Source organism: Meles meles, chromosome 13 (assembly GCF_922984935.1).
Source record: "Meles meles chromosome 13, mMelMel3.1 paternal haplotype, whole genome shotgun sequence".
NCBI classification, from domain to species: Eukaryota; Metazoa; Chordata; class Mammalia; order Carnivora; family Mustelidae; genus Meles; species Meles meles.
This window is the reverse complement of record NC_060078.1, coordinates 72,281,885-72,302,710: the sequence shown is the minus strand read 5'-3', so window position 1 is coordinate 72,302,710 and position 20,826 is coordinate 72,281,885. Positions and strand designations below refer to the sequence as shown.

At 41.1% G+C, this 20,826-nt stretch overlaps 1 pseudogene; it reads left to right on the top strand.

Annotated features, from left to right (window-relative positions):
* Positions 1-19,946: 19,946 nt before the first annotated feature.
* On the top strand, positions 19,947-20,095 carry LOC123955830 (annotated as a pseudogene).
* Positions 20,096-20,826: the final 731 nt, after the last annotated feature.

Sequence of the window (20,826 nt, the reverse complement as noted above, 5' to 3'; positions counted from 1 at the left end):
ACCCAAATCCTCAGGCATCCTAAAACATTCTTTTCAGGCAAGATATGCTAAGGAGTGAGAGGTTCTCTCCAGGGAACCAGTCAAGGACTAATCTTTTCTTTGGAATGTGCAGAACTAGCACAACAATTCCTCTGATGCATATGTAACTAATCTAATGACTCTGAGGAATATGAGTGGCATACAAAGATGAGTTAGTTAAAGCTCAAAATGAGTAAGCAGCTTGTCAAAGTTACAACAACCAACAAGTGGCCATCAGACTTAGTAAAATCCAGGTTTGCCTGACTCCAAAGTCCATAAACTTAACCAGTATTCAGTAACCACTAACCAGATTGTAGAGGCTAGAGAACTAAGTTGAATTGCAATTATTTTTACAGAGATGAACATTAAATTCTAGATCCTAGAAACCAATTTTTAGGGCCAAGTCCTAGAAAACATGGTTTAGAATCAACCTGAATGAACAAGTTTGGGGGATTTCAGTCTACATCGAGGCTTACATGAGTACACTATAAAATGTACATGAATATAAAATAGCCATATAAGACAGAATCTTGGAAGCAATAATGGAATCGTTATGTCTTGAATGAGGAGGGTGTCATGGGTCCTGGTAACACAGCGAACTCACAATGAAGGCAATACTTCATACTCTAAATCTTTCCCTGTCTCAGAAATTTCTTATCCTCTCTCTTCTTAGTTCAATAACAAGGTAATCTCATAAACTATCTCTAAGAAGGTATGATTTTGAATCAAATCAAAGTACTACTTATGTAGGTCAAAACTTCTGAATATCAGCAATTTTAATCTAATATTAACACCTGATGATAGCAGAAGGTGTCATTCCTCCCAGGGTATTTGCAATTCAGTGGAGGAATCCAAGAGACAACAGTCCAGATTAGGAAAGGGAGATATTTGTGAACATGGGAACATTCTTGATGCTTGCCAAGCATATTGTACCCAACCCACATTTTCCTGACAGTTTGTTCCATTAAGCTATACCAATACCTCTTTATGGCATCGTCAATTCATGTCCATTCAAATAAATTAATGTTTCCATCTCAGCTGACTCATTTGGCAGTAAAAGCTAGTTCACCTGCCAACGCATTAGCTGGCTCACAGGACCTCTCTATCAAAAAAGCACATTTTCACAGTAATACACAAAGAGAAGCCACAAGCCCCCCCCTCCCCAATACAGCAGTTTAGATTAAACACATGTGAAAAATTTTAAGGGCAAAGAGGTGGAAGAGAGGGGAAATGATACAAAAAGACTGGAGATGATAGAAATATTTTACAATGTATAAAGTAAAAGTATTTGATATTTTCTTGTTTTTTAGGTCCATAAAAAGATCCCTGTAATTACTCCTGAGCTCTCAGAACATTCATTCAAAGGACATAATTGATTCCTTACAATGTATACAATGTTATCGAGGTACACTGGGGACATTGAATAAATTCTCAAACTAAACCAATATATACAATTATAAATATTGAATTTGTATCAAATGACATTAATACATATTTATAGTCTAATGTACACAAAATACATATGATTGTGTACAGTTGGTAAATTACAAACACAGTAGAATAAGTTACTCTTGGATTTGTCAAATGTGGTCTTTATTGCTGCCAAAGTAACACAGTAGTTCTGATTGTTTTTATGTCGCCGAACATTCATTTGTTCATTCATTTATACAACAAATGTTTAGCATACATTTGTACTGTGAGAGGCACATGAAATAACGTTCATAGTGACCACTGCTGCAAATGAGGTCATTGATGAACAGCTTGGAGAAAGTATCATCAGTATCAGTTTTTAAGCAGGCTCTGAGGATTTGGAATATTTAAAACCATTCCATATTCACATTCCAAAGATAATGTACAAATTGTCTTCATTGATTAATCTATGCTATCATAAGCTGGGGAAATGTCATTCTGTGACTTCAGTTTTCTTTAAACATTTAATAATGGTCTCTACTTGAGGACCATTTTAAGGCTGGGCTCAGAGGTGATGGATGTTTCCCATTAACAGGTTGAATGAAGAGCCTCTTATTTAGCCTGGACTATGCTTAGAAGCCAGCAGAGGAAGAAGAATTTACCCTACTGTCATTTTTTATCTGAAAACTCCCGAAGGCTTCAATGTCTCCTATCACTACTTAATTGAATTTAGAAAATCATGATCTTCCTTTTAAATATTTTACAGGTTTTTAAATGTACAACCAATTTTGGGGTGGAGGGGTGGGGGGCCCTGGAGAACGTTTGTATATATTCCTCCTAATCTGTCATTTGGTATATATTCCACAATTTTTTTAAAAAATCTGAATGTTTAGGCTACGTTAGAAAATATTTTCCATTTTATTTATTTTTTCAGTGTAACAGTATTCATTCTTTTTGCACAACACCCAGTGCTCCATGCAAAACGTGCCCTCCCCATTACCCACCACCTGTTCCCCCAACCTCCCACCCCTGACCCTTCAAAACCCTCAGGTTGCCCCAACCTCCCACCCCTGACCCTTCAAAACCGTCAGGTTGTTTTTCAGAGTACATAGTCTCTTATGGTTCGCCTCCCCTCCCCAATGTCCATAGCCCGCTCCCCCTCTCCCAATCCCACCTCCCCCCGGCAACCCCCAGTTTGTTTTGTGAGATTAAGAGTCATTTATGGTTTGTCTCCCTCCCAATCCCATCTTGTTTCATTTACTCTTCTCCTATCCCCCTACCCCCCCATGTTGCTTCTCCATGTCCTCATATCAGGGAGATCATATGATAGTTGTCTTTCTCCGATTGACTTATTTCACTAAGCATGATACGCTCTAGTTCCATCCACGTCGTCGCAAATGGCATGATTTCATTTCTTTTGATGGCTGCATAGTATTCCATTGTGTATATATACCACATCTTCTTTATCCATTCATCTGTTGATGGACATCTAGGTTCTTTCCATAGTCTGGCTATTGTAGACATTGCTGCTATAAACATTCGGGTACACGTGCCCCTTCGGATCACTATGTTTGTATCTTTAGGGTAAATACCCAGTAGTGCAATTGCTGGGTCATAGGGTAGTTCTATTTTCAACATTTTGAGGAACCTCCATGCTGTTTTCCAGAGTGGTTGCACCAGCTTGCATTCCCACCAACAGTGGAGGAGGGTTCCCCTTTCTCCACATCCTCGCCAGCATCTGTCATTTCCTGACTTGTTAATTTTAGCCATTCTGACTGGTGTGAGGTGATATCTCATTGTGGTTTTGATTTGTATTTAGGCTACGTTAGAAAATAAAAGTATGTTCTCGTTTTTGGAGCCAAGTGCCTATCTGCCTGCTTTCTCGATTATGCAGATATGCTCTGGTTCCAAAAATTTCTTGATTCTTGTGGTTAGTCTTAGGTATGGAGAAACATTTCAGAACAAGTGAAGCTTGAGTATGACATTCTAAAATTAGTTTTTACTATTTCACATTGAATTACATGTTATATATTATACCTTCATTACTCTATAAACTTTATTATAGAAACCTTAAGAATAAGTTCTGACCTGCATCCACATCTCCTATCAACAATAAATATTCTTTTTTCCTCCTCTTCTACTCCCCTACTTTGAACAAATACTAATTAACCATGAGCACCCTAGTCGTTCTCCCCTAAAATAAAATTTACTTCTCCTTTACAAAATTTCTGAAAGGAAAGAAAGCAATTCCCTCTTAGTATAGTTAAGATCATACTCAGTGTTGCGGGGCTTTGATCTGTTTCTTAAGCTGTAACATGGGAGCCTAGTTCATACCTCGTTTGTGAATTGCCCATGACACCTTGTCAATGGTTGAATTGACTTAGTTTAGCTTATCCTGCTAAAGGTTATATCCCTCCTGTAGGGGAGAAAAGGTTTTCCTTGATCCTCTTAGGGTTGCTGGCTGGATCTGAAAATTAAAGTCACAAAGTAACAGGAAAAAGCTTACACAGTGTACTGAATTTTTATGTGTACAGAGGGATCTTCACAAAAGAAGAAATGTCTGAAGAAGTGGCCAGAACAGGAAGCTTTTACACCTTTTAGACAAAGAAACAATAAATTTGTGAAAAATTGACAAGACAAAGGGATTTGGGCTAGAGGTAGTAAATAACGAAGAAATAGCTAGAAAGATAAGAGTTCGTTTAAGAAGGTTTGTTTGTACAGATTTCTCAGCCCCAAATTCCCTGTCTCTGGTGACAAGAATGTCTTCCTTCCTCTTGGTTCAGGGAGGGCACTTTCCACATGGGAGATTTATCTCCAGCTTTCAGTGAAGGAGAACGAGTAGGGGAAGGTCAGAGCGACCTTTCTGCACCTGCCATTTTCTCAAATTCCTTCAGCTTAAGAAATTCAAGAGGCAAATGTGCCATATTTGGGGGTAGCATATCCTGAACCCCATCATACCCCACAAATTTATCTTTGGTAATAAGTAACTTCTCCAGGGGGAACATCTCCCTCTCCTGCTCATATAAAGTTTTTGGAATAATATTGAGATCCTGCTATCTATATTATACAATAAATATTCCATATTTTATCGAAAGCCAGGGTACTTAGAAGATTCATAAAGCTGCCAGTCTATGTAATTCATCAACTAGATGAGCACACCCATCTATGAAATTCTAGCCTTCCTTCATTTCAGTGTTTAAAACAGGCCAGCTAATTTTATTAAACATATGTATCTAACATTTTCATATATCCAGTGCGTAAATTCTATTTTTTTTAAAGATTTTATTTATTTATTTGACAGATAGAGATCACAAGTAGGGAGAGAGGCAGGCAGAGAGAGAGAGAGGAGGAAGCAGGCTCACTGCCAAGCAGAGAGCCCGATACGGGGCTCGATCCCAGGACCCTGGGATCATGACCTGAGCGAAAGGCAGAGGCTTTAACCCATTGAGCCACCCAGGTGCCCCTAAATTCTATTTTTTGATGACTATGAAGGCATATTTAGCTGACACTGTGGCATATAACAGGGATGCCAGGTAAGAATTTGTAGATAACATTTGTAGGTAAGAGACACTTCCTTTTCTAATAAATGGCTTTGAAAGCAGCTCTAAGACTTTTCCTTTCCTCATCTCCCCTACCTCGCAGGGCACCTTTGTCAGTACACCTTTGTAAGCTGCCTGGGGAGAATTATAATCTGCTGTGTGACTCTGCCTGCCATTAATCTTCCTCCCATTTTAGCGGTCTGAAAGAAGAAATCCCTAGAGCATGTTTTCCCCTGGCCTCTGAGTCATCCTGTTAGCTTCCTTGGTCACAGATAAAAGAGCAATCCTGTGCGCTTTCCGCTGGTCTCTGGGGGCAGGGAAGACATGTAACAACGCCATAGCTCAGATTTTTCCGTGAAGGATTCATGCGTGTCACCAGCCAGCAGAAAATCAACGCTATCGACTTCAGTTAAGGTATCACTATAAGCAGAAGATGTTTTCACGGCCAGGACAGAGCTCTGAAAATAAGGAAGTGACACATGCAATGGAAAACGTAAATATATTATCATTCAGGGTGTGGGGGAAGATTTCTTTTAAAAGCTTTCATAAAATAAATTTTCCGCCAGCAGCAGCATTTTATCACCAGTTGCAATAACCAACTCCTTAAATGCATGACTTTCCTTAGAAGTCATGAATAAGCCAATTCTGATTCCTGGGTACATAAATTGTCCAGGATGTCTCTTCCAAGTACCAAATTATATGTCTATATTCTGCCCACAGAAGAGCCCGGAGATAATCTTATAACCTTGTATTGTTCCCTGAAATACTCCACCAAGGTAGGAAAAAGAACAAAACTCCCAATCAACATAGTATGCAAATGGCACCCCTTAAAGTTATCTTCAGTGTCGGTCAATCCCAAATTGGTCATTTCGTAGCTATGCTAACTTTGGCGAGTTAATTAACCACTCTGAGCTCTTTTTCCTATCTGTAAAACGGGGTTGTCAAATGACCTCCTCTCAAGATCGCTGCAAAGATCGAATACCACCATGCATAAGACACAGTGGGAATGACGTCCACGTGCAACAGATGGAGCTGTCGTTGTTATGAATGGTAGCTCACCAAACTTGGAGCTCCTCTGAGCAGGTTGTGGGCAAAAGAACACATTTCTTCATATATGCCTCGGTAACTAGCTCAATACCCTAAAAGAAAGGCTTACAGGCGTCAATGGAAAGGAAGGGGAAGAGGAGATGAGCATAAATGAAAGAAGGAAGGGAAGAAAAAAGAGAGCAAATGAGAAGGGTACAACCAGCAGGGGTAGATCAAGATTTCTCTCCCTTTCATGAGCTTCTGAAGGTGTTTCATTATAACTTGCAGAAACTGGAATGGATGAGACATAAATTCCTTGGTTTGGAGCCAATGAGGATTCAAGTAGGGTCCCTATCCTTCATGTGGCATCGGATACCCACTCTGGCTAATCCGCACTGTCAGTGACCCATGTGCCCAGCATTGTGCTAGGCACGCAGAGCACGAGGTAGAGTGACTTAGGAACACACCTACTTACTTGGTTGGGGTGGGGGAGGGAACATAACCTGATATCATCTTGAAAACTAGAAATTATCCGCAGCTTCAGGAAGAGCCAGGCTTGACAGTTTTGGGTGAACAAATACAAAGAAAGTATGTCAGTGGTTTCTAATGTGTCATTGAGGTTGGGTATCATTGTTCCGAAGGTCGATCTAGGGGAGCAGAGCTTGCTTCTCAGACACAGGCGGCCGTGTGGGCTAAGTGAGGTTATTTATAACTGCCACGGTTCAGGATTGCTGATGGAGACTGCAGAGTACTATTTCTTCTGGCAGATGATGTTATTTTGGTGTGTGTTCTTGGAACGTGGTCTTTGCTAAATGATTGTTAACTGGCCGCAGCTGTTATAGGAAATGATATTAGTCTTTGGCCTTTTGTGATTACAGTAATAAAACCTGTAACTGGGTATTAGTGTTTGATGATTTATTTTAAGACTACAGCCTGTTCTTCGCTCCTCTTTTGTGGGGGAAAAATTGTCTTTGGAGAAACTACATTTTATTCCTCCAAAGAAAGAACCACCATTTCCATTATTCCCTGGAAGTATATAACACAAAGTCTTTTTTTCTTGCGCTAAACAAAAAAAGCGTTTCTGTGATTGTTTTAAGTACTTAACTTGGTACTTCCAGGATTTTAGTTTTTACTGAAGCTAATGTGAAATATTCATCTATTAGCAATACTACAATGCTCTATGCTGTAAGAATACCTAATATGGTATTTACTTCTCTGGATAGAATTGATAGTGGCCTCTTTTCTCTGAAGTGATTCTCTTTTATTTCCAGGGATAGGTAAAGGAAATTAAATAAACTTACCCAGGCACCAAAGAATTCATCTTGATGCCTACAAGAAATTCTGATTTTCATCATGTTTAGTTTAGGAAGTTCTTTAGTTGCCTTTAATTTTTGATTTTTAAAACAATTCTTTACTTGGATAAATCTTTCTGACTAAATCCAAGAGGATAAGTCCTAGAAGCTGATAAACAAACGAAGACCTTCATAAAAGTCTTTTCAGGGTGCCTGGGTGGCACAGTTTAAGTGTCTGACTCTTGGTTTCAGCTCAGGTCATGATCTCAGGGGTCATGGAATGGAGCCCCACGTTGGGGTCTGTGCTCAACACAGACTCTGCTTAAGATTCTTTCCCCCCTGCTCCTCCCCCCACCCCCGCTCTCTCTCCCTTTCTCCCTCTCTCTCTAATGAATAAAATCTTGTTTTTTTAAAAAAAGATCTTTTCGTCATCGATGCATTAAACATTTGTAAACATCAAAATTCCATCTGTATAATGAAGAATATAGAATGTGATGCCTCATCTTGAATATCCGCCTCCTTCAGCCCACCAGGACAAGAAAGCAGGCAGCGGCTGACACAGGAATAATCAGATTGCCCAGGGGAAAATGATGAGATACATTTTATAGCCCTTTGATTTCCTCCTAATTCAGTGGGTCTTTGGTTCCTGGTTTAAATTTATAAGATTTATTATCACTCTACGTGCAATAAAAATACGTTCATTTTTCAAGTAGTAATACTCTAATTAAGAATTGAGGAAGAAATTACTGTAACACCATGGAATGCAGAGAGCTTTAAGAGCTTTCAAAAAATTACCAGGATAAACAACCCCGGCTATTTAGGGTCGCTGATGGATCTTCTTTTGTTCTGGCAAGATATGAGGGAGAAAAATGATTCCTACAGTTATCTTCCTTTGTAGGTGATAAACAAAGATGGAGATTAGGATCCATCCTGGCATGTATACATGCCATTCATAGTGACAGTCATTTATGCAAACCCTGGAGCAGACTTTGGCTCTGTGTTGAAGCTGTGATGATCCCCAGCTGGGTCCCTTAAATCGCCTAAAGAAGCAGTGTCCTCTGTTTAACACCATCTCCCCATTTTTAATGCTATCTGGAGACACCCGGATAACACCCTCTGGATTTGTCTCCAGTGACCCTCTCCTGAACTTTGGTCCTGATTTAAGTTCAAAAATGAGACACATTCAAGTTGATTTCGTGCTGTGTATCTGAAGAGCCAAACTTTCTCTTTCTCCTTGTTGCCTTCTACCTTTTTGAGACAAGGGAGTCCCTATTTCATTGTCTCAATAAGTTGAATACTTAAAGGATATGTTTTCATATATTTTGTTTCTTTGTAATCTTAGTGCAAGGTCCTGGGAGAAGGGTGAAGTTGGAGGCTTCTGTGCTTCTCTCCCATGCTGACTGCCCTCCCCATTTATACAAAGGCTCAAATAACTGATCACAACCTAAAGCAATGGTTCTCAGCCCATGGTACACATCAGCATCACACGGGGAGGAAAAATTCACCTGCTTTGGTTCTACTCCAGACAGTGAATCAGCATTGCTAGGAAGGGAATAGGAATATTTACCTCTTAAAAGACCATGAGTATTCCTGATTAAGAATTACTGACTTCCACTAAATCTGCATTTTAACAGGTTAAAACCTGCAACTGAAGCCACTCTGATCAACTAAAGAATTTTAAGCAGTCACAGAAGAGAAATGCAGAAAGCTAAGAATTCCCAGGACATAATGGGTAGAGGACTTTGGCTCCAAATTCCTTGCTTATAACAACTACATTTTTTTAAAAATAAGATCTTTTCTATTTTTTTATTTTTAAAAGATTTTTATTTATTTATTTGACAGACAGAGATCACAAATAGGCAGAGAGGCAGAGAGGGAGAGGAGGAAGCAGGCTCCCTGCGGAGCAGAGAGCCCGATGCAGGTCTCTATCCCAGGACTCTGGGATCATGACCTGAGCCGAAGGCAGAGGCTTTAACCCACTGAGCCACCTAGGCGCCCCAACAACTACATTTTTTTAACAATAAAATATTTTACAGTTTTTTTTTTCTGACTAAAAAATGAATGTTCTTTACAGAGAACATGAAAAGGATATAAGAAAGAAAACAAAAACTGTAAATGTATGGTCTACATCTGATTCTTTCTCTTTCTCTCTCTGCCCCTCATTCTCTCTCTCTCTCCCTCTCATACACACACACACACACACACACACACACACACACACACACACACACGGTGCCCAACACAGTGCCTCTCTTATTTTATTACTCAATAAATATGTGCAGCCTGAATGAATTTGGTGACACAGTTTTGGACTCTTTTCTGGGCATTCAAAGAAATATAGTAACAAGCATTCTAATGGTCTCTATTCCTTGCTTTCTCAATCAGCTTCAAAAGAAAATATTTTTTAGGATAATTGTGTAAAAATATATATAATAGAATTATTAAATACAATTTGAGAGGCTCTTTGATCTTTCAAAATTACTCATTGGCAATTTTTAAGTTTGAAAAAAATTCTTCTAAGAAATAAGACTTCTGCTTCTCTCTTAATTTCTTCCAAAAAGTATCACTTCTAATTCCATTCAATAGCTGCAACAGTCAGGATTGGGTTTGGTTGCGTATATTAGTCATCCTGAATAAGAATGGCTTTAAACAAAAAGTCCAGAGGTTGATAGTCCCATGCTGGGAGGGCATTTCCATTGTCGATCAGAGACCACAGCTCCTTCTTTCTTCCTTCCCTACCAGCATTTGTATGTGTCTTTCATCCTTAAAGTCTACCAGAGTCAAATTTGGTTATTAGAGTACCACCCTTTACATCCAAATTCCTGGCAAGAAAAGGGAGGAAAGAGAAAAGGGAAAAGAAAGAGCATCTAGACTGAGTTAGTGCCTGTTAGGAAGCAATCCTAGAAGGCACACCCATCAATTTGTTTACATCTCAGTTGAGCCCTAGCTTCAAGGGAAGCTGGGAAATATGGTCAGCTGCTACTAAGAATACAATCATGGTTCTGTTAATAGGAAACAATGGGCAACATATTGTATAGGCAGCTAACACATAAGAGACCACAGCAAAGCCTCTTACGTCATTCAACAGTCAAGATGCAAATAACAAAACACCTACCAACATGGAGTTTAAATAGTAAATTTTTATCGTAAAAACTTAGGGTGGTTCAGGGTTAGTTCAGAAGCTCTAGGATGTTATCAAGGTCTGGGCACCTTCCAACTTTCTGTTATGCCATTCAAAAGTATATCAACAATGTCCTTCTCTGCTACCACAAAATGGCTCCATTGTGTCTTCACATTACAACATCCAAACCCTGGGAAGGGCAAGTTCTCATCTGTGTCTCTTCAGGGAAGAAACTCCCAGCTGACTAACTGGGTACCACGTGCCCATGCTTACACCAATCATTAGCAAGAGTAATGGAATTACAACAACTGGTTTATAGTAATGAATCAGTGATTCCCTCCTGGGCTGGAGTATGTGAGAAAGTAAATACTTGAACAAAATCAGGGTTTAGCTACCAAGGAAGAAAGAAAGTAGTGTAGGTGGTGAAGAGAATGACTTTGGATAGATGTCTGCCACACTTATTCTATGTTTTATAAAACACAGATTTACAACTATTCTGAGTAGTACATACTTAGGAAATTCCATGATACCTTATTCATTACTTAATTAGCATTTTCTTTCAAAAGGGCAAAATACAAGCCTGAGATCAGACAATGAATCATTAAACATTAATACACAGACACAGATTTCTCTTTCTATAGTTGGAGAAAAATAGAAGGAATGGTACTTTTTGATGAATAGTATCAGTACTCATTAAGTGTTATACTTTTAGCATTACTATGGCACTGGGAAAAGAAAAAAGTCCCAATTATTCTAAACTTCAAATAACTGTCAAATAATTTGCATTTCTCTCACATAGATGAAAATACATTTTTATTGGGTGTTCCACTTAAAGTGCTGAGGACATTAACTGATCAATGAATGTAACATTTTCCTTTATTTCCCCCCAATAATAGCAGTGTTTGTGTGCCCTATTGTATGTGTCCCCACCTCTATCATTCCAAATAAAGCAAATAAAGCCTTGTATGTTGAAGATTTGAGTTTCCTGAACTCTAAGAGGAAATATTTGACTTGAATTCCTGGGGACAACTGTACCTGTCTCTCACCCATGTGGCCAATAAGAATAAAAATAACTCACTGAGAAGCACTTTCCAAAAAATTCCTTTACTCTTTTGGCCTTTCCCTTCTGCTGGGAGTGAGGAAATCATCCAACAGCTGTCTTTTAACCTGGTGGTTGGAAACAGGTCACAGAAGATTGCGGAGCAGAAATAAAGGAAGTGCATTGGTTCCTGATGACAACCACCAGCATCCATACCAGCTCAGGACTGCCTTCATCTCAGCTTCTACATAAAAAATTGACCCTTCTCTATTTTATCACTGTGGTCAGGTCTCTCTTTTCGGCAGAAGCGTTAATGCCCTATCCAGTTCATGGAACTGCCACACCTAATTGGGGAGTATTATTATGACTGATCTTCGTTTTTTTTTTTTCATGATGACAGACTGATAAATCATGGAGTCAAAAACCAAACACAGAGGGCGCCTGGGTGGCTCAGTGGGTTAAAGCCTCTGCCTTCAGCTCAGGTCATGATCCCAGTGTCCTGGGATGGAGCCCCGCATCAGGCTCTCTGCTCAGCAGGGAGCCTGCTTCCCTTCCTCTCTTTCTGCCTGCCTCTCTGCCTACCCATGATCTCTGTCTGTCAAATAAATAAATAAAATCTTTTAAAAAATGTTTAAAAAAACCAAACACAGTTTTATCTGGCCCTAAAGCACATACATTTAATTATCAAGCTATCTGGTAAACCAAGCTGGGCTGCTCTGCCTGCTTAGGCAGGCAGGGGGTGGGGGAAGGGCAGTGTAGAACAACTGGCAGAACAAGGACCAGGTCTCCAGAGCCAGCAGAAGGAATCCTCGCAGGCGGATGTGTGTGTGCACAGTAACAAGGCCCAAGAACCAGAATCATTCTGATGAGCACAGACCCATCTGCTTTTTAGTCCTAATCCTTGAACTTGAGGTATTTCCAGGCTGGAAACCTGAAGTCAAAATAAAACACATACCTAGCACTTAGATTCCTAACTGAGTTGCTGCCGATCTTGGTAAGTCAACTCTCGGAGAAGAAATTTTGATCTGAATTAACTAGTTTAATTGTCTGTGAAATCCAGGTTGACCAAATAATTGCAAGTTAATCCTCACATTTAATGCTGCGTCGAACCTCCCTCTCTGATTGGAAAGGTCCTATTTGTATTCTGGGAGTTCACTGCCTCTGTGTAACAGGTATGGCTCCTGTCACTAGCGTGGGGTACAAACGTCAGGGGACATCAGGCAATGTCTGGAGTCATTTTTGGTTGTCACGACTGAGCAACATTACTGGCATCTAGTGAGTAGAGGTCGGGGTTGCTGCTGAACCTCCAAAACACAGGACACACACCCTAGCGTGGAGAATTATCCAGGCCAAAATGTCAATAGTGTTGAACTAGGCACTTTAACCTGTTAATGACACTCCCATCAGTGATTTCAAGCTCCAAAATAATATTTAAACCTGGCCTCTTGATTCAACAAATTAAGCAGCTAATTGATTATACTCCATTGGATGTTTTCCATTGTAGATGCAGCCAGAAAGTGTGGCTGATAGAATTCTAAACTCCTTCATCCTTTCTGTTTCAAGTCTTCATGTTTACTGGAAGGTCATTAAGTTGCTTTGCTTTTGAAATCCATTTATTACTTCCAAATCTAGTGCAGTCTATTTAGTCCTTTCTTAATGCTGTCTAGTGAAACATTAATGAGGAGCTCACGCATAGTCATAGAATTTGTCTGATTACCTCATTTATTTTTAATGAGCTTGCTGCTTACACTTCAGGATAACCTAACAGAAATTGGATAATGTAATTCTCTCTAGGTGGAGTGCCCCTAAATTTGACTCTAAATTATTAATCATGCACGCCGAGGACATTAAAGAGTCTTTTGCCCATAAATTTACCTAAATCTTTGACTATGTAGTTCTATCAATATATTCTCTTCCCTGAAATGTCTTTTAACCAATTATTGTGGCTGAAAACATTCAATTTTCTTCAGAGTGAAGTCCTCAGAATTCAAAAAATGAGGAAATTGAACTCCATCATAAGATCCAAACTTGAGCCCACTGTTAAGCATTAGAGACATGTCAGTTTCTCAAGAAGAAAAGTGAATCGCTATTTTAAGTACCAATTTGTGGCTTTCAGAACCAAGGCAATATCTTTAATTCAACGTATTTCTGTACCTAGATCATCTAGGTTTGTTATATATGATTTTAAAATTCTCACCTTATGGATCTGGGCACAAAGTTCAATTAATATTCTACTAGTTTATGGGTAGTGAGTACCCTAAGCCCCATGGTAGCAATGATTATAAGATTACTCAGCCAACAAAAGTTTATTTGACAACTGGAAACATCTTAGCACAAAAAAGATTAAATTAGTTGTCCTTATCAATAAACCCAAAACTTCTGTAACACAGCCCTTTTCTTTTTTTTTTTTTAAGATTTTATTTATTTATTTTGACAGACAGAGATCACAAGTAGGCAGAGAGGCAGGCAGAGAGAGAGGAAGGGAAGCAGGCTCCCTGCTGAGCAGAGAGCCCGATGCAGGGCTGGATCCCAGGATCTTGGGATCATGACCAGAGCCAAATGACCTGAGCCAAAGGCAGAGGCATTAACCCACTGAGCCACCCAGGCGCCCCACCCAGCCCTTTTCTAAGAATGGTAGCCACTACGTCTTTCCAACAGAGCAAGAATAACAATGAAACTCAGCCTGTAAATGTTATGAAGATTCCTATACAATCCTGACTCTACCAATCCTGAATTCTGGCTGCGTTTATCCTAGAATTATTACAAAACCTGTCAAAAGTAGCCTTCTACTGAATGAATCGGCCTCAGGTCATCAACACAAGAGTACAGTGAGGATGACCAATACTTCCTAGACTCTCCTGATCCAAATTTCCTCTCAGCCAAAACCAGTTGGTTTGAGTGAAAGTTGCAGCAATAAGGTTCAGCGAAGGTATCAACCCTGTAGGACGACTTCACTGGAAACCCCACAAATAGGGCAGTCATGCTGGTCATTTTGGTCATGGAGCTTCACATGCCAGGGCTCCAGTAGAGTAATTAGTCTTATTCTTTTGCTCTAGTGGACTAATTACTCCTTATTCTTTCAGTTCAAAGATAGACCCAGAAGTCAAATGAAGATCAAAATTTATTGCCAGTAAAGCTGGACTAGAGTAGGCTTCCAGCACCTGTGACTAAGTCAGACTTCCTGTTCTTTTCTGAGCTGCACACAGAGGGAGAACCCTCGAGAGGCCAGGGATGCCCTTGTGCTTGTCATCTGAGGTCAGATGTCTATCCCTGGACAGGCTAGTTGAGAAAAGATCGATGCCAATAGCTCAACACTCTTCTAGCAATCCCCCTGTGGAAGGTGTCAGCAAGAGAAGGAAGGCGGAAGCTTCTATCCAATAGTTCCAAGATCATGGAAGTTCTTACTTTATGGGCCATGACTAGAAAGCCAGGACAAGGAGAAACTGATCCTCAATGACTCCCAAATCTCATTGCTTTACAAAATCAGGGGCTCAGTTTTTCAGTTTCCAGTAGTCCATCTTTAGGTATAGAAATAGAGATAGTCTTTATCCCTGAAACAGACTCGCTACTAAGCTCCTATGAATACACGATGGTGTTGATGGCGCAGTGTTGGATGAAATATTTAATTTCATCAACCAGGGCTCTTTTGTGTGATGCCCAGATTATATTAACTTCAATTATTGAACATATCTCTAGTGTCTCCTCGATGACAAGGTTAAGATTAGATACTTAAATAATAGTATGGTCAAGAGAAAAAAATTCTTTAACTATGTATGGTGATGGATGTTCACTAGATCATTATGGTGACCACTTTGTAATATATACAAATAGCGAATCATTATGTTGTACACCTGAAACTGATATAATGCAATATGCCACCTTGAGCCTCAATTTTAAAAAAATCACCGCTCAGTTGGTTAAGCCTCTGCGTTCGGCTCAGTTCATGATCTCAGGGCCCAGGGATCAAGCCCTGCATCGGGCTCTCTCCTCAGAGAAGAGCCTGCTTCTCCCTCTCTGTGCTTGCTTTCTCTCTCAAATAAATACAATTTATTTTTTTAAAAGATTTTATTTATTATTTGACAGAGAGAGAGGGAGAGCACAAGCAGGGGGTGCGGCAGGCAGAGGGAGAAGCAGGGTCCCCGCTGAGCAAGGAGCCCCACATGGGGCTTGATACCAGGACCCTGGGACCACGACCCGAGCCGAAGGCAGATACTTAACCAACTGAGCCACCCAGGTGCCCCTCAAATAAATACAATTTAAAAAGAAATAGCATGGTAAAGGAAGCTTGGAAATAATTTTGAGCAGTGGTTCTTCACACTGATAGTGTATTCAAATCACCTGATGAAGGTTAATAGATAAACATGCATGGCAGTCCCTATTCTCAGAGCTTTTGATTGAATTGGTCTCAGGTGTGGCTCCGACATGAGGATTGGAAGAGTCCCCAGCAGGGCTTTCAAATTCATGAAGGTGTCCCTCCTGGTAGATGCCGCCCCGAACCTGGAGTCAGGGCTTGGCTCCGGTTGTGCTTTTCACCCGCACCCCTCAGCAGCACTTCTCTGATCATAGAAAACTGCCCCAGTATTCACATTGGCCCTGCTCCCAAGTTGAGGAAGTCTGGAAATCAGAATTGAATTGAATTGAGGACAGCCATTTCCGTCTGAAATTAGAAGCCGCAAACCTGGGGGGCTAGTCTGAGGTCTGTCATTTACAAACTCGGTAACCTCAGAGACTGCTGCCCTCTGGGGTTCTGCGCTTTCCTTTGTTACAAAATATAACAGGAGTGGAATGTGTCTCTGTTTCAGCCGCAGGAACTCTAGAGCGGTTTTGTTCCAGCTCATGCAGGTCCTAATACAGGGAGTGTATTAGACTAAGAACTAGTTTTCTTTCTTTTTTTTTTTTTTTAAGATTTTATTTATTTATTTGACAGACAGAGATCACAAGTAGGCAGAGAGGCCAGCAGAGAGAGAGAGCGAGAGAGAGGCGGAAGCAGGTTCCCCGCAGAATGGAGAGCCTGATGTGGGTCTCGATCCCAGGACCGTGGGATCATGACCTGAGCCGAAGGCAGTGGCTTTAACCCACTGAGCCACCCAGGCGCCACTAAGAACTAGTTTTCTACTTGTAGAGGAGGTGTCAAAAGCAGCTCGTCACCCTAAATAACTGGGTTTTTCTCCAGAAACACATCTAAAGCAAAGCAAACTTATTACTGACTCTCATCCTCCTAGAACCCAGTGGGGAAAGAAAGGAAGGGATCCCTGACCAAATCTGGGGAGGTATGGGGCACAGAATCTCACCACGCCTGGCAAGATTTGGGGCATGTCCAAGGTGAAGGGAATGTGGGGCTGTTCAACTTGGTCAGCATCCACAAGGAGACGACCTCCATTGCTCAAGAACAGAATTTCACCCCTTGGGCAGATCTCTGGAAACAGAACTGGTAACAAGAGTAGGGCTTTGGCCACTAATTCTCAAAAGTTAGCATGCGTCAGAATGACTTAGAGAAAGTGTGAGAACCCAGATTGCTGGTCTCTGCGTTCCCACTGACCCCTCCAGAGTTTCTGATTTATTAGGTCCGAGATGGGGCTTGAGGGTTTGCTGCTTCTGCTGGTCCAGAGAGCACATTCTGAGAACCACTGCTTTAGGCCGTCTTAGAGCCACTAGTCCCCCACCTTACCCCCTAACCCCCGGGCCGAGGTATTCACTGTGCATTTGGGCCACGAAAATCCTCTGAATCCAGTTGCATTTTTTGGGAAACCTCAAACTTTAGGGTTCATTGGGAGTTTTGCACAATATTGTCATTAACCAAAAACAAATTTGTTATTTCATTAAGTTGCAAAGACAAAACACATGCAAATACACACACGCACTTGACCTTCTATCTGACAGATTCACACCACAGATAAAGATCACACTGAGATTTGCTTCTCCATATCTTTTTTGATTGTTTTAAAAGTTCCACATGGTGACTATTAGTAAGTAGACCCTTTTCTCCACTTGTAGCCAAGAGACTATTTAACTTTCCTGCTATTTAAATAATGCCCCAATGAACATTACTGAAGTATAATGTTTTCCTCCAGGATTTTGGATTGCAAATACAGCTACTGTCTTATTGAGCGAAATTATCCTTCCTGCATTGTATTAGCCTGGCTTCTCCAGAGAAACAGAACCACCAGGATATAAAAGGAGATTTAGTAAGAGGAATCAGCTCACGCAATTACGGAGGCTGAGAAGTCCCACCATCTGCCATCTGCAGGCTGCAGACCCAGGAAAGCCGGTGCTGTAATTCAATCTGAGGCTTGAGAACCAGGGGAGCTGATGATGTAAATCCTAGGCAGAAGATGAGAAGAGAGATCTCAGCTGCAGAAACGAGGCCGAGAGAAAGGGGAAAATTCCTCCTTCTTCTGACTTTTGTTCTATTCAGTCCTCTACAGAGTGGATGATGTGTAGCCACCTTAGGGAGGTCATGAGTCTGCCAGTTCAAATACAAATCTGATCCAGGGGCTCTGGGTGGCTCAGCTGTTTAACTATCTGACTGTTGACCTCAGGTCAGGTCTTGATCTCAGGGTCATGGTTTCCAGCCCCACATTGAGTGCCACACTGGCTATGGAGTCCACTTAAAGTAATAACAATAATAATAACAACAACAACAACAACAATAATAATAATAAAAAATACTAAACGGATCCAGAAACACTCTCTTAGGCATGTCCAGAAATAATGTTTGACCAGATATCTAAGCATCCTCTGATCCAGTCAGGTAGACGCATAAAATTCACTATCATATGCATGTTTGAAAAAAATTCCTCTTCAGTTGACAAACTGTGGAAAGAACTAAGATTCCCTTCAATGGACGGATGGATAAAGAAGATATGGTCCCATATATACTATGGAGTATTATGCCTCCATCAGGAAGGATGAATACCCAACTTTTGTATCAACATGGACAGGACTGGAAGAGATTATGGTGAGTGAAATAAGTCAAGCAGAGAGAGTCAAGTATCATATGGTTTTGCTTACTTGTGGAGCATAAGAAATAACATGGAGGACATGGGGAGATGGAGAGAAGGGAGTTGGGGGAAATCGGAGGGGGAGACAAACCATGAGAGACTGTGGACTCTGAGAAACAAACTGAGGGTTTTGGAGGGGCGGGGAGGGGGAGGTTGGGGGAGCCTGGTGGTGGGTATTATGGAGGGCACGAATTGCATGGAGCACTGGGTGTGGTGCATAAACAATGAATTCTGAAACACTGAAAAGAAATAAAATAAAATGAAATGAAAAAAAAAAAAATTCCCCTTCCCAGCAAATGGTTCTAACTCTCCCCTCAACTTCCAGTCCCGGGGCCTCTCCAAGGAGTCATTTAAGCTGAAACTGAGGATACGAAATAGCTAGGCATGCTGTTGCAGGTAGGAGAGTCCAGTTTAAAAGAGTAAGTGCAAAGGCCCTGTAGTGGGCAAGAGCACCAGGTGAAGAAACTGAAGGAAGAACAGTGCAGCTAGAACCAAGGAACAGGAGAGAGAGAGAGAGAGAGAGGAAGGATACAGTAGAAAAATACTTTATAAGGCATTATAAAAAGTTGAGGTTTTATTCTCAGTGAATGGATGATTTTAAGCAGGGGAATTATATAACGAGATTTTTGTTTTAAGAAGATCACTTTTGCTATCAAGTGCAGAATGGATTAAAGAAGGAAGACTGAAAGTGGGGAGACCAATTAGAAGGTGGTTGTGTTGTCCAGGCAAATGATGGTACAAGGGACTAAGGGAAATGGTGAGCAAAGGACAGAAATGTGGTAAAAGAAATATATTTGGAAGTAATCCATCCAGGATTTCCTATGTGGGAATGAGAAAGTGAAGGAAAGGGAAAAATAGAGGCTGGGTAGATTTCTGGCTTGAGAGATGGAGGGACTAAGTCTTCCCAATTACCTAAATCTCAGGACCAAAGTCCCTCCCATCTACTCTCTCTTGCTACTTCTGTAGCTCTTAAGGATTTCACCTGCTAATTACACACACACACACACACACACACACACACACCCCAGATATTATTAATTTTTAAGTTCCAATTCCTGGTTCCCTTCTTCCATCCAGTCACAATAAATGGAAGCTCAGATGAGTTCTTGCTCTGAGATTTTACTTCTAAGAGGGGACTTTATCAACTTCTCTGTCTCAAACCTTCTTATCCTCATAGTTCTCCTTGGACCAGCCCCAGTTCTGATAGATTATCTCCTCTTGGACTGCTTCACTTCAGACACCATGGGCTCCTGAAGGCATTAGGTACTCTCTTTCTTAAAAACGTGTATTATAGGGGCACGTGGGTGGTTCAGTGGGTTAAAGCCTCTGCCTTCAGCGCAGGTCATGATCTCAGGGTCTTGGGATCGAGGCCCGCATTGGGCTCTCTGCTCAGCAGGGAGCCTGCTTCCTCCTCTCTCTCTGCCTGTCTCTCTGCCTATTTGTGATCTCTCTCTCTGTCAAATAAGTAAATAAAATCTTTTTTAAAAAAAAGCAAAAACAAGCTTTGCGCAGTGGCAGTATCATAGCCAATGAGGTTTATCCGAGGCGCGATTATTGCTAATCAAAAAAAAGCAAAAACATTGTGTATTATATATTGCCTAGGGATGTTGTAGCAAGTTACCAAACAAACTGGGTGGCTTTACAAAAAGGAAACTTACTCTTTGACAATTCTAGAAGTTCAAAATCAAGGTGTCAGCAGGTCTGTCTTCCCGCTGAAGTCTCTGGGGAGGGATCCTTCTTTGTCTCTTCTGGCTTCTAATGGTCCCTGCTTGTGACAGCGTCACTCCAGTCTTGGCCTTCATCTTTACGCGGCGGTCTTCCCTCTGCATCTCTGTCTGTATCCAAATTTTCCTCTACTTATAAGAACACCAGTCATGTTGGATTAAGGGCCTACCCTATTCCAATATTGCCTCCTTTTAAATTTTTTTTTTTAATTTATTTGACAGAAACAGAGATCATAAGTAGGCAGAGAGGCAGGCAGAGAGATAGGGGGAAGCAGGCTCCCTGCCAAGCAGAGAGCCCGATGCGGGGCTCGATCCCAGGACCCTGAGATCATGACCTGGGCCGAAGGCAGAGGCTTAACCCACTGAGCCACCCAGGTGCCCCCAATATTGCCTCCTTTTAAATTAGCATCTACAATGACCCTATTTCCCAATAAGATCACATTTTGAGGTACTGGGGGTAGGGCTTCAACACACCTTCGGGGGGCACAATTCAACCCATAACCGTGTGTGATTTACATCTCTTAAAAGTACAGTCTGTGTGACATCTATCTCTCGAATTTTTCTACCTGCCACTCATAATGGACCACCGTGGGCTTTCTCATTGGGGCACTCCTTCTGTACTCAGCTAGTAGCCTCAAACGTACATGGAGGTCCAG